Source organism: Triturus cristatus, chromosome 6 (assembly GCF_964204655.1).
Source record: "Triturus cristatus chromosome 6, aTriCri1.1, whole genome shotgun sequence".
Taxonomy (NCBI): domain Eukaryota; kingdom Metazoa; phylum Chordata; class Amphibia; order Caudata; family Salamandridae; genus Triturus; species Triturus cristatus.
Genome location: NC_140589.1, coordinates 1,103,089,375 through 1,103,101,568, shown reverse-complemented (window position 1 = coordinate 1,103,101,568; position 12,194 = coordinate 1,103,089,375).

Sequence of the window (12,194 nt, the reverse complement as noted above, 5' to 3'; positions counted from 1 at the left end):
AATTCGTCATGAGAAACAATGACACATTTGGGTGAAGTAACCCTTAACTCAAAAAATGTTACTTTTTCATTGTTGTTGGAATACAATTTCCTTTGTGTTGTGGCGTAGTGCTGCCTGATTAAACTACTTTATGGCATCCAACTACAGGCTGCGTCCCCTTACTCATTCAGAAATAGTTGCATGTGATCTCTGCCCGTCTCACTCTTCCATCTGTTGCTGTTTGTACTCCTGCTGCGTTGGCCTCTGCATGTGCAGACTCATCATCAGTGTCCTCAGTATATGTAATTTCGAAATCTGTGCCTCTCTTTGTGGCAAGGTTGTGCAGCATTGCACAAGTGGCAATAATCTTGCAGCAGAGGATGGGTGTGTACTGGCGTGCACCTCCACTCTTATGGAGGCAGCGAAACCTGCTCTTCAGTAGTCCAAACGTGCGCTCCACCACATTGCGAGTAGATTTGTGTGCCACATTATATCGTCTCTCACTCTGGGTTGATGGGTGTAGGTAGGGAGTGAGGATGAATGACCGCACGGCATATGCACTGTCCCCTAGGTGAGTAAAAGGGAGACATCAGTCACATGCCTCAATACACTATGATTTGCACTGAGTACTATGTAGCGTCACTGTTACTTACCTAACAGATATCCTTCTCCGAATTCTCCCGCAAGCAGTCGTGTGTAGATCCCACTGTTCTGGAAGATGTAGGAGTCATGGGTGCTCCCAGGGAATTTGGCAACGATATCAGTGATGATGTTCCCTGCATCGCAGATTACCTGCACATTGATGGAGTGGGTGGACTTTCTGTTTCTGTAGATGTGCTCAGTGGCAGCTGGTGGGCAGATTGGGATGTGTGTGCCATCTACACAGCCAATGACATGGGGGAACTGTGCCATGTGATAAAAGTCAGTTTTAGTTTTCTGCAGTTCAGCCTGTGTGTTTGGAAAGCTGATGTAGTGGTGCATTCTCTGCATCATGGCATCCAGGAACTTCCTGAAGAAACGGGACAGGCAACTCTGGGATACACCGCCCACCGCAGCTATCACCCCCTGGTAACTGCCAGATGCAAGTAGGTGTAGGCTGCAGAGCACCTGCACATGTGGTGGTATGGCATGCGCCGTTCTTGTTGGCTGGTCCAGGAGTGGGTGCAGGTCCCTTATCAGGTCCATGATGGTTTGGGGGTGTAGCCTGTACCTTTCATGTATCTCTGCGTCAGTCAGTTGGAAGAGTGTGATGCGCTGTCTGTAGATGTGTTCCTCCCGTCTCCATATCCTCAGTCCTGCAGCCTGTAGACGTAGCCGCCTTGCAATGACATACAGAGCGGCCATGTTGTCCATGCTGTTGCATTTTGGGATTGCTTAAATGCACTGTTGAAAATTACCACCTGCTTTCTATCAGTGTTAATTACTGACTCTTATTTACCGATTTTGAAGGATTTCTTAATTACCGAATTTACATACATATCATTTTTCCGTCTTACCACTTCATATTTACCACTTCATATTTACCGATTCGGAAAATATGTATTCGGTAAATTTGAAGCGGTATTTTTGCAGTCGGTAAATTTGAATCGGTATTTACCGATTCATATTTACCGAATATGGGTTTTTGGCCTCCTACATCACAACTATCTAAATACCGGTCGGTAACGGGTTTTTTACGGAATTTCGGCCGTTACCGACCGGTATTTGGCTACCTACATGAGGCCCTAAGACCTTAACCATTAGGCCAGAGTAAGAGTTAAGACCTTAACCATTAGGCCAGAGTAAGAGTCTAAGACCTTAACCATTATGTCAAAGTAGGAGTCTAAGACCTTAGCTATTAGGCCAGACTAAGAGTTAAGACCTTAACCAACAGGCCAGAGTACGAGTCTAAGACCTTAGCTATTAGGCCAGAGTAAGAGTTAAGACCTTAACCATTAGGCCAGAGTACGAGTCTAAAACCTTAGCTATTAGGCCAGAGTAAGAGTTAAGACCTTAACCATTAGGCCAGAGTATGAGTCTAAGACCTTAGCTATTAGGCCAGAGTAAGAGTTAAGACCTTAACCAGTAGGCCAGAGTAAGAGTTAAGACCTTAACCTGTAGGCCATAGTACGAGTCTAAGACCTTAGCTATTAGGCCAGAGTAAGAGTTAAGACCTTAGCTATTAGGCCTGAGTAAGAGTTAAGACCTTAACCTTTAGGCCAGAGTACGAGTCTAAGACCTTAGCTATTAGGCCAGAGTAAGAGTTAAGACCTTAACCATTAGGCCAGAGTAAGAGTTAAGACCTTAACCATTAGGCCAGAGTACGAGTCTAAGACCTTAGCTATTAGGCCAGAGTAAGAGTTAAGACCTTAGCTATTAGGCCAGAGTAAGAGTTAAGACCTTAACCAGTAGGCCATAGTACGAGTCTAAGACATTAGCTATTAGGCCAGAGTAAGAGTTAAGACCTTAACCAGTAGGCCAGAGTAAGAGTTAAGAACTTAACCTTTAGGCCATAGTACGAGTCTAAGACCTTAGCTATTAGGCCAGAGTAAGAGTTAAGACCTTAGCTATTAGGCCAGAGTAAGAGTTAAGACCTTAACCATTAGGCCAAAGTACGAGTCTAAGACCTTACCTATTAGGCCAGAGTGAGAGTTAGGACCTTAGCTATTAGGCCAGAGTAAAAGTTAAGACCTTAACCAGTAGGCCAGAGTAAGAGTTAAGACCTTAACCATTAGGCCAGAGTACGAGTCTAAGACCTTAGCTATTAGGCCAGAGTAAGAGTTAAGACCTTAACCAGTAGGCCAGTGTAAGAGTTAAGACCTTAACCATTAGGCCAGAGTACGAGTCTGAAACCTTAGCTATTAGGCCAGAGTAAGAGTTAAGACCTTAGCTATTAGGCCAGAGTAAGAGTTAAGACCTTAGCTATTAGGCCAGAGTACGAGTCTAAGACCTTAGCTATCAGGCCAGAGTACGAGTCTAAGACCTTAGCTATTAGGCCAGAGTAAGAGTTAAGACCTTAGCTATTAGGCCAGAGTAAGAGTTAAGACCTTAACCATTAGGCCAGAATATGAGTCTAAGACCTTAGCTATTAGGCCAGAGTAAGAGTTAAGACCTTAACTATTAGGCCAGAGTACGAGTCTAAGACCTTAGCTATTGGGCCAGAGTAAGAGTTAAGACCTTAACCAGTAGGCCAGAGTAAGAGTTAAGAACTTAACCTGTAGGCCATAGTGCGAGTCTAAGACCTTAGCTATTAGGCCAGAGTAAGAGTTAAGACCTTAGCTATTAGGCCAGAGTAAGAGTTAAGACCTTAACCATTAGGCCAAAGTACGAGTCTAATACCTTAGCTATTTGGCCAGCGTAAGAGTTAAGACCTTAGCTATTAGGCCATAGTAAAAGTTAAGACCTTAACCAGTAGGCCAGAGTAAGAGTTAAGACCTTAACCATTAGGCCAGAGTACGAGTCTAAGACCTTAGCTATTAGGCCAGAGTAAGAGTTAAGACCTTAACCAGTAGGCCAGTGTAAGAGTTAAGACCTTAACCATTAGGCCAGAGTACGAGTCTAAGACCTTAGCTATTAGGCCAGAGTAAGAGTTAAGACCTTAACCAGTAGGCCAGTGTAAGAGGTAAGACCTTAACCATAAGGCCAGAGTACGAGTCTAAGACCTTAGCTATTAGGCCAGAGTACGAGTCTAAGACCTTAGCTATTAGGCCAGAGTAAGAGTTAAGACCTTAGCTATTAGGCCAGAGTAAGAGTTAAGACCTTAGCTATTAGGCCAGAGTAAGAGTTAAGACCTTAGCTATTAGGCCAGAGTACGAGTCTAAGACCTTAGCTATTAGGCCAGAGTAAGAGTTAAGACCTTAACCAGTAGGCCAGTGTAAGTGTTAAGACCTTAACCATTAGGCCAGAGTACGAGTCTAAGACCTTAGCTATTAGGCCAGAGTACGAGTCTAAGACCTTAGCTATTAGGTCAGAGTAAGAGTTAAGACCTTAGCTATTAGGCCAGAGTAAGAGTTAAGACCTTAGCTATTAGGCCAGAGTACGAGTCTAAGACCTTAGCTATTAGGCCAGAGTACGAGTCTAAGACCTTAGCTATTAGGCTAGAGTAAGAGTTAAGACCTTAGCTATTAGGCCAGAGTAAGAGTTAAGACCTTAGCTATTAGGCCAGAGTACGAGTCTAAGACCTTAGCTATTAGGCCAGAGTAAGAGTTAAGACCTTAACCAGTAGGCCAGTGTAAGAGTTAAGACCTTAACCATTAGGCCAGAGTATGAGTCTAAGACCTTAGCTATTAGGCCAGAGTACGAGTCTAAGACCTTAGCTATTAGGCCAGAGTAAGAGTTAAGACCTTAACCAGTAGGCCAGTGTAAGAGTTAAGACCTTAACCATTAGGCCAGAGTAAGAGTCTAAGACCCTAGCTATTAGGCCAGAGTACGAGTCTAAGACCTTAGCTATTAGGCCAGAGTAAGAGTTAAGACCTTAGCTATTAGGCCAGAGTAAGAGTTAAGACCTTAGCTATTAGGCCAGAGTACGAGTCTAAGACCTTAGCTATTAGGCCAGAGTACGAGTCTAAGACCTTAGCTATTAGGCTAGAGTAAGAGTTAAGACCTTAGCTATTAGGCCAGAGTAAGAGTTAAGACCTTAGCTATTAGGCCAGAGTACGAGTCTAAGACCTTAGCTATTAGGCCAGAGTAAGAGTTAAGACCTTAACCAGTAGGCCAGTGTAAGAGTTAAGACCTTAACCATTAGGCCAGAGTACGAGCTAAGACCTTAGCTATTAGGCCAGAGTACGAGTCTAAGACCTTAGCTATTAGGCCAGAGTAAGTGTTAAGACCTTAACCATTAGGCCAGAGTACCAGTCTAAGACCTTAGCTATTAGGCCAGAGTAAGAGTTAAGACCTTAGCTATTAGGCCAGAGTAAGAGTTAAGACCTTAACCAGTAGGCCAGAGTAAGAGTTAAGACCTTAACCTGTAGGCCATAGTACAAGTCTAAGACCTTAGCTATTAGGCCAGAGTAAGAGTTAAGACCTTAACCATTAGGCCAGAGTACGAGTCTAACACCTTAGCTATTAGGCCAGAGTAAGAGTTAAGACCTGAAACATTAGGCCAGAGTACGAGTCTAAGACCTTAGCTATTAGGCCAGACTAAGAGTTAAGACCTTAGCTATTAGGCCAGAGTACGAGTCTAAGACCTTAGCTATTAGGCCAGAGTAAGAGTTAAGACCTTAAACAGTAGGCCAGAGTAAGAGTTAAGACCTAACCTGTATGACCTTAGCTATTAGGCCAGAGTAAGAGTTAAGACCTTAGCTATTAGGCCAGAGTAAGAGTTAAGACCTTAACCAGTAGGCCAGAGTAAGAGTTAAGACCTTAACCTGTAGGCTAGAGTAAGAGTTAAGACCTTAACCTGTAGGCCATAGTACGAGTCTTAGACCTTAGCTATTAGGCCAGAGTAAGAGTTAAGACCTTAGCTATTAGGCCAGAGTAAGAATTAAGACCTTAACCAGTAGGCCAGAGTAAGAGTTAAGACCTTAACCTGTAGGCCATAGTACGATTCTAAGACCTTAGCTATTAGGCCAGAGTAAGAGTTAAGACCTTAACCAATAGGCCAGAGTATGAGTTAAGACCTTAACCATTAGGCCAGAGTACGAGTCTAAGACCTTAGCTATTAGGCCAGAGTACGAGTCTAAGACCTTAGCTATTAGGCCAGAGTAAGAGTTAAGACCTTAGCTATTAGGCCAGAGTAAGAGTTAAGACCTTAACCATTAGGCCAGAGTACGAGTCTAAGACCTTAGCTATCAGGCCAGAGTACGAGTCTAAGACCTTAGCTATTAGGCCAGAGTAAGAGTTAAGACCTTAGATATTAGGCCAGAGTAAGAGTTAAGACCTTAACCATTAGGCCAGAATATGAGTCTAAGACCTTAGCTATTAGGCCAGAGTAAGAGTTAAGACCTTAACCATTAGGCCAGAGTACGAGTCTTAGACCTTAGCTATTAGGCCAGAGTAAGAGTTAAGACCTTAACCAGTAGGCCAGAGTAAGAGTTAAGAACTTAACCTGTAGGCCATAGTACGAGTCTAAGACCTTAGCTATTAGGCCAGAGTAAGAGTTAAGACCTTAGCTATTAGGCCAGAGTAAGAGTTAAGACCTTAACCATTAGGCCAAAGTACGAGTCTAATACCTTAGCTATTAGGCCAGCGTTAGAGTTAAGACCTTAGCTATTAGGCCATAGTAAAAGTTAAGACCTTAACCAGTAGGCCAGAGTAAGAGTTAAGACCTTAACCATTAGGCCAGAGTACGAGTCTAAGACCTTAGCTATTAGGCCAGAGTAAGAGTTAAGACCTTAACCAGTAGGCCAGTGTAAGAGTTAAGACCTTAACCATTAGGCCAGAGTACGAGTCTAAGACCTTAGCTATTAGGCCAGAGTAAGAGTTAAGACCTTAACCAGTAGGCCAGTGTAAGAGGTAAGACCTTAACCATAAGGCCAGAGTACAAGTCTAAGACCTTAGCTATTAGGCCAGAGTACGAGTCTAAGACCTTAGCTTTTAGGCCAGAGTAAGAGTTAAGACCTTAGCTATTAGGCCAGAGTAAGAGTTAAGACCTTAGCTATTAGGCCAGAGTAGGAGTTAAGACCTTAGCTATTAGGCCAGAGTACGAGTCTAAGACCTTAGCTATTAGGCCAGAGTAAGAGTTAAGACCTTAACCAGTAGGCCAGTGTAAGTGTTAAGACCTTAACCATTAGGCCAGAGTACGAGTCTAAGACCTTAGCTATTAGGCCAGAGTACGAGTCTAAGACCTTAGCTATTAGGCCAGAGTAAGAGTTAAGACCTTAGCTATTAGGCCAGAGTAAGAGTTAAGACCTTAGCTATTAGGCCAGAGTACGAGTCTAAGACCTTAGCTATTAGGCCAGAGTACGAGTCTAAGACCTTAGCTATTAGGCTAGAGTAAGAGTTAAGACCTTAGCTATTAGGCCAGAGTAAGAGTTAAGACCTTAGCTATTAGGCCAGAGTACGAGTCTAAGACCTTAGCTATTAGGCCAGAGTAAGAGTTAAGACCTTAACCAGTAGGCCAGTGTAAGAGTTAAGACCTTAACCATTAGGCCAGAGTACGAGTCTAAGACCTTAGCTATTAGGCCAGAGTACGAGTCTAAGACCTTAGCTATTAGGCCAGAGTAAGAGTTAAGACCTTAACCAGTAGGCCAGTGTAAGAGTTAAGACCTTAACCATTAGGCCAGAGTACGAGTCTAAGACCTTAGCTATTAGGCCAGAGTACGAGTCTAAGACCTTAGCTATTAGGCCAGAGTAAGAGTTAAGACCTTAGCTATTAGGCCAGAGTAAGAGTTAAGACCTTAGCTATTAGGCCAGAGTACGAGTCTAAGACCTTAGCTATTAGGCCAGAGTACGAGTCTAAGACCTTAGCTATTAGGCTAGAGTAAGAGTTAAGACCTTAGCTATTAGGCCAGAGTAAGAGTTAAGACCTTAGCTATTAGGCCAGAGTACGAGTCTAAGACCTTAGCTATTAGGCCAGAGTAAGAGTTAAGACCTTAACCAGTAGGCCAGTGTAAGAGTTAAGACCTTAACCATTAGGCCAGAGTACGAGCTAAGACCTTAGCTATTAGGCCAGAGTACGAGTCTAAGACCTTAGCTATTAGGCCAGAGTAAGTGTTACGACCTTAACCATTAGGCCAGAGTACCAGTCTAAGACCTTAGCTATTAGGCCAGAGTAAGAGTTAAGACCTTAGCTATTAGGCCAGAGTAAGAGTTAAGACCTTAACCAGTAGGCCAGAGTAAGAGTTAAGACCTTAACCTGTAGGCCATAGTACGAGTCTAAGACCTTAGCTATTAGGCCAGAGTAAGAGTTAAGACCTTAACCATTAGGCCAGAGTACGAGTCTAACACCTTAGCTATTAGGCCAGAGTAAGAGTTAAGACCTTAAACATTAGGCCAGAGTACGAGTCTAAGACCTTAGCTATTAGGCCAGACTAAGAGTTAAGACCTTAGCTATTAGGCCAGAGTACGAGTCTAAGACCTTAGCTATTAGGCCAGAGTAAGAGTTAAGACCTTAAACAGTAGACCAGAGTAAGAGTTAAGACCTAACCTGTATGACCTTAGCTATTAGGCCAGAGTAAGAGTTAAGACCTTAGCTATTAGGCCAGAGTACGAGTCTAAGACCTTAGCTATCAGGCCAGAGTACGAGTCTAAGACCTTAGCTATTAGGCCAGAGTAAGAGTTAAGACCTTAGCTATTAGGCCAGAGTAAGAGTTAAGACCTTAACCATTAGGCCAGAATATGAGTCTAAGACCTTAGCTATTAGGCCAGAGTAAGAGTTAAGACCTTAAACATTAGGCCAGAGTACGAGTCTAAGACCTTAGCTATTAGGCCAGAGTAAGAGTTAAGACCTTAGCTATTAGGCCAGAGTAAGAGTTAAGACCTTAACCATTAGGCCAAAGTACGAGTCTAATACCTTAGCTATTAGGCCAGCGTAAGAGTTAAGAAGACCTTAGCTATTAGGCCATAGTAAAATTTAAGACCTTAACCAGTAGGCCAGAGTAAGAGTTAAGACCTTAACCATTAGGCCAGAGTACGAGTCTAAGACCTTAGCTATTAGGCCAGAGTAAGAGTTAAGACCTTAACCAGTAGGCCAGTGTAAGAGTTAAGACCTTAACCATTAGGCCAGAGTACGAGTCTAAGACCTTAGCTATTAGGCCAGAGTAAGAGTTAAGACCTTAACCAGTAGGCCAGTGTAAGAGGTAAGACCTTAACCATAAGGCCAGAGTACAAGTCTAAGACCTTAGCTATTAGGCCAGAGTACGAGTCTAAGACCTTAGCTATTAGGCCAGAGTAAGAGTTAAGACCTTAGCTATTAGGCCAGAGTAAGAGTTAAGACCTTAGCTATTAGGCCAGAGTAAGAGTTAAGACCTTAGCTATTAGGCCAGAGTAAGAGTTAAGACCTTAGCTATTAGGCCAGAGTAAGAGTTAAGACCTTAGCTATTAGGCCAGAGTACGAGTCTAAGACCTTAGCTATTAGGCCAGAGTAAGAGTTAAGACCTTAACCAGTAGGCCAGTGTAAGTGTTAAGACCTTAACCATTAGGCCAGAGTACGAGTCTAAGACCTTAGCTATTAGGCCAGAGTACGAGTCTAAGACCTTAGCTATTAGGCCAGAGTAAGAGTTAAGACCTTAGCTATTAGGCCAGAGTAAGAGTTAAGACCTTAGCTATTAGGCCAGAGTACGAGTCTAAGACCTTAGCTATTAGGCTAGAGTAAGAGTTAAGACCTTAGCTATTAGGCCAGAGTAAGAGTTAAGACCTTAGCTATTAGGCCAGAGTACGAGTCTAAGACATTAGCTATTAGGCCAGAGTAAGAGTTAAGACCTTAACCAGTAGGCCAGTGTAAGAGTTAAGACCTTAACCATTAGGCCAGAGTACGAGTCTAAGACCTTAGCTATTAGGCCAGAGTACGAGTCTAAGACCTTAGCTATTAGGCCAGAGTAAAAGTTAAGACCTTAACCAGTAGGCCAGTGTAAGAGTTAAGACCTTAACCATTAGGCCAGAGTACGAGTCTAAGACCTTAGCTATTAGGCCAGAGTACGAGTCTAAGACCTTAGCTATTAGGCCAGAGTAAGAGTTAAGACCTTAGCTATTAGGCCAGAGTAAGAGTTAAGACCTTAGCTATTTGGCCAGAGTACGAGTCTAAGACCTTAGCTATTAGGCCAGAGTACGAGTCTAAGACCTTAGCTATTAGGCTAGAGTAAGAGTTAAGACCTTAGCTATTAGGCCAGAGTAAGAGTTAAGACCTTAGCTATTAGGCCAGAGTACGAGTCTAACACCTTAGCTATTAGGCCAGAGTAAGAGTTAAGACATTAACCAGTAGGCCAGTGTAAGAGTTAAGACCTTAACCATTAGGCCAGAGTACGAGCTAAGACCTTAGCTATTAGGCCAGAGTACGAGTCTAAGACCTTAGCTATTAGGCCAGAGTAAGTGTTACGACCTTAACCATTAGGCCAGAGTACCAGTCTAAGACCTTAGCTATTAGGCCAGAGTAAGAGTTAAGACCTTAGCTATTAGGCCAGAGTAAGAGTTAAGACCTTAACCAGTAGGCCAGAGTAAGAGTTAAGACCTTAACCTGTAGGCCATAGTACGAGTCTAAGACCTTAGCTATTAGGCCAGAGTAAGAGTTAAGACCTTAACCATTAGGCCAGAGTACGAGTCTAACACCTTAGCTATTAGGCCAGAGTAAGAGTTAAGACCTTAAACATTAGGCCAGAGTACGAGTCTAAGACCTTAGCTATTAGGCCAGACTAAGAGTTAAGACCTTAGCTATTAGGCCAGAGTACGAGTCTAAGACCTTAGCTATTAGGCCAGAGTAAGAGTTAAGACCTTAAACAGTAGGCCAGAGTAAGAGTTAAGACCTAACCTGTATGACCTTAGCTATTAGGCCAGAGTAAGAGTTAAGACCTTAGCTATTAGGCCAGAGTAAGAATTAAGACCTTAACCAGTAGGCCAGAGTAAGAGTTAAGACCTTAACCTGTAGGCTAGAGTAAGAGTTAAGACCTTAACCTGTAGGCCATAGTACGAGTCTTAGACCTTAGCTATTAGGCCAGAGTAAGAGTTAAGACCTTAGCTATTAGGCCAGAGTAAGAATTAAGACCTTAACCAGTAGGCCAGAGTAAGAGTTAAGACCTTAACCTGTAGGCCATAGTACGATTCTAAGACCTTAGCTATTAATCCAGAGTAAGAGTTAAGACCTTAACCAATAGGCCAGAGTATGAGTTAAGACCTTAACCATTAGGCCAGATTACGAGTCTAAGACCTTAGCTATTAGGCCAGAGTACGAGTCTAAGACCTTAGCTATTAGGCCAGAGTAAGAGTTAAGACCTTAGCTATTAGGCCAGAGTAAGAGTTAAGACCTTAGCTATTAGGCCAGAGTACGAGTCTAAGACCTTAGCTATTAGGCCAGAGTAAGAGTTAACCATTAGGCCAGAGTACGAGTCTAAGACCTTAGCTATTAGGCCAGAGTAAGAGTTAAGACCTTAACCAGTAGGCCAGAGTAAGAGTTAAGACCTTAACCAGTAGGCCAGAGTACAAGTCTAAGACCTTAGCTATTAGGCCAGAGTAAGAGTTAAGATCATAGCTATTAGGCCAGAGTATGAGTCTAAGAGCTTAGCTATTAGGCCAGAGTAAGAGCTAAGACCTTAACCATTAGGCCAGAGTACGAGTCTAAGACCTTAGCTATTAGGCCAGAGTAAGAGTTAAGACCTTAGCTATTAGGCCAGAGTAAGAGTTAAGACTTTAACCATTAAGCCAGAGTAAGAGTTAAGACCTTTACCATTAGGCCAGATTAAGAGTCTAAGACCTTAACCATTAGGCCAGAGTAAGAGTTAAGACCTTAACCATTAGGCCAGAGTAAGAGTCTAAGACCTTAACCATTATGTCAGAGTAAGAGTCTAAGACCTTAGCTATTAGGCCAGACTAAGAGTTAAGACCTTAACCATCAGGCCAGAGTACGAGTCTAAGACCTTAGCTATTAGGCCAGAGTAAGAGTTAAGACCTTAACCATTAGGCCAGAGTACGAGTCTAACACCTTAGCTATTAGGCCAGAGTAAGAGTTAAGACCTTAACCATTAGGCCAGAGTATGAGTCTAAGACCTTAGCTATTAGGCCAGAGTAGGAGTAAAGACCTTAACCAGTAGGCCAGAGTAAGAGTTAAGACCTTAACCTGTAGGCCATAGTACGAGTCTAAGATCTTAGCTATTAGGCCAGAGTAAGAGTTAAGACCTTAGCTATTAGGCCTGAGTAAGAGTTAAGACCTTAACCATTAGGCCAGAGTACGAGTCTAAGACCTTAGCTATTAGGCCAGAGTAAGAGTTAAGACCTTAACCATTAGGCCAGAGTACGAGTCTAAGACCTTAGCTATTAGGCCAGAGTAAGAGTTAAGACCTTAACCAGTAGGCCAGAGTAAGAGTTAAGACCTTAACCAGTAGGCCAGAGTACAAGTTTAAGACCTTAGCTATTAGGCCAGAGTAAGAGTTAAGACCTTAACCATTAGGCCAGAGTACGAGTCTAAGACCTTAGCTATTAGGCCAGAGTAAGAGTTAAGACCTTAACCATTAGGCCAGAGTACGAGTCTAAGACCTTAGCTATTAGGCCAGAGTAAGAGTTAAGACCTTAACCAGTAGGCCAGAGTAAGAGTTAAGACCTTAACCAGTAGGCCAGAGTACAAGTCTAAGACCTTAGCTATTAGGCCAGAG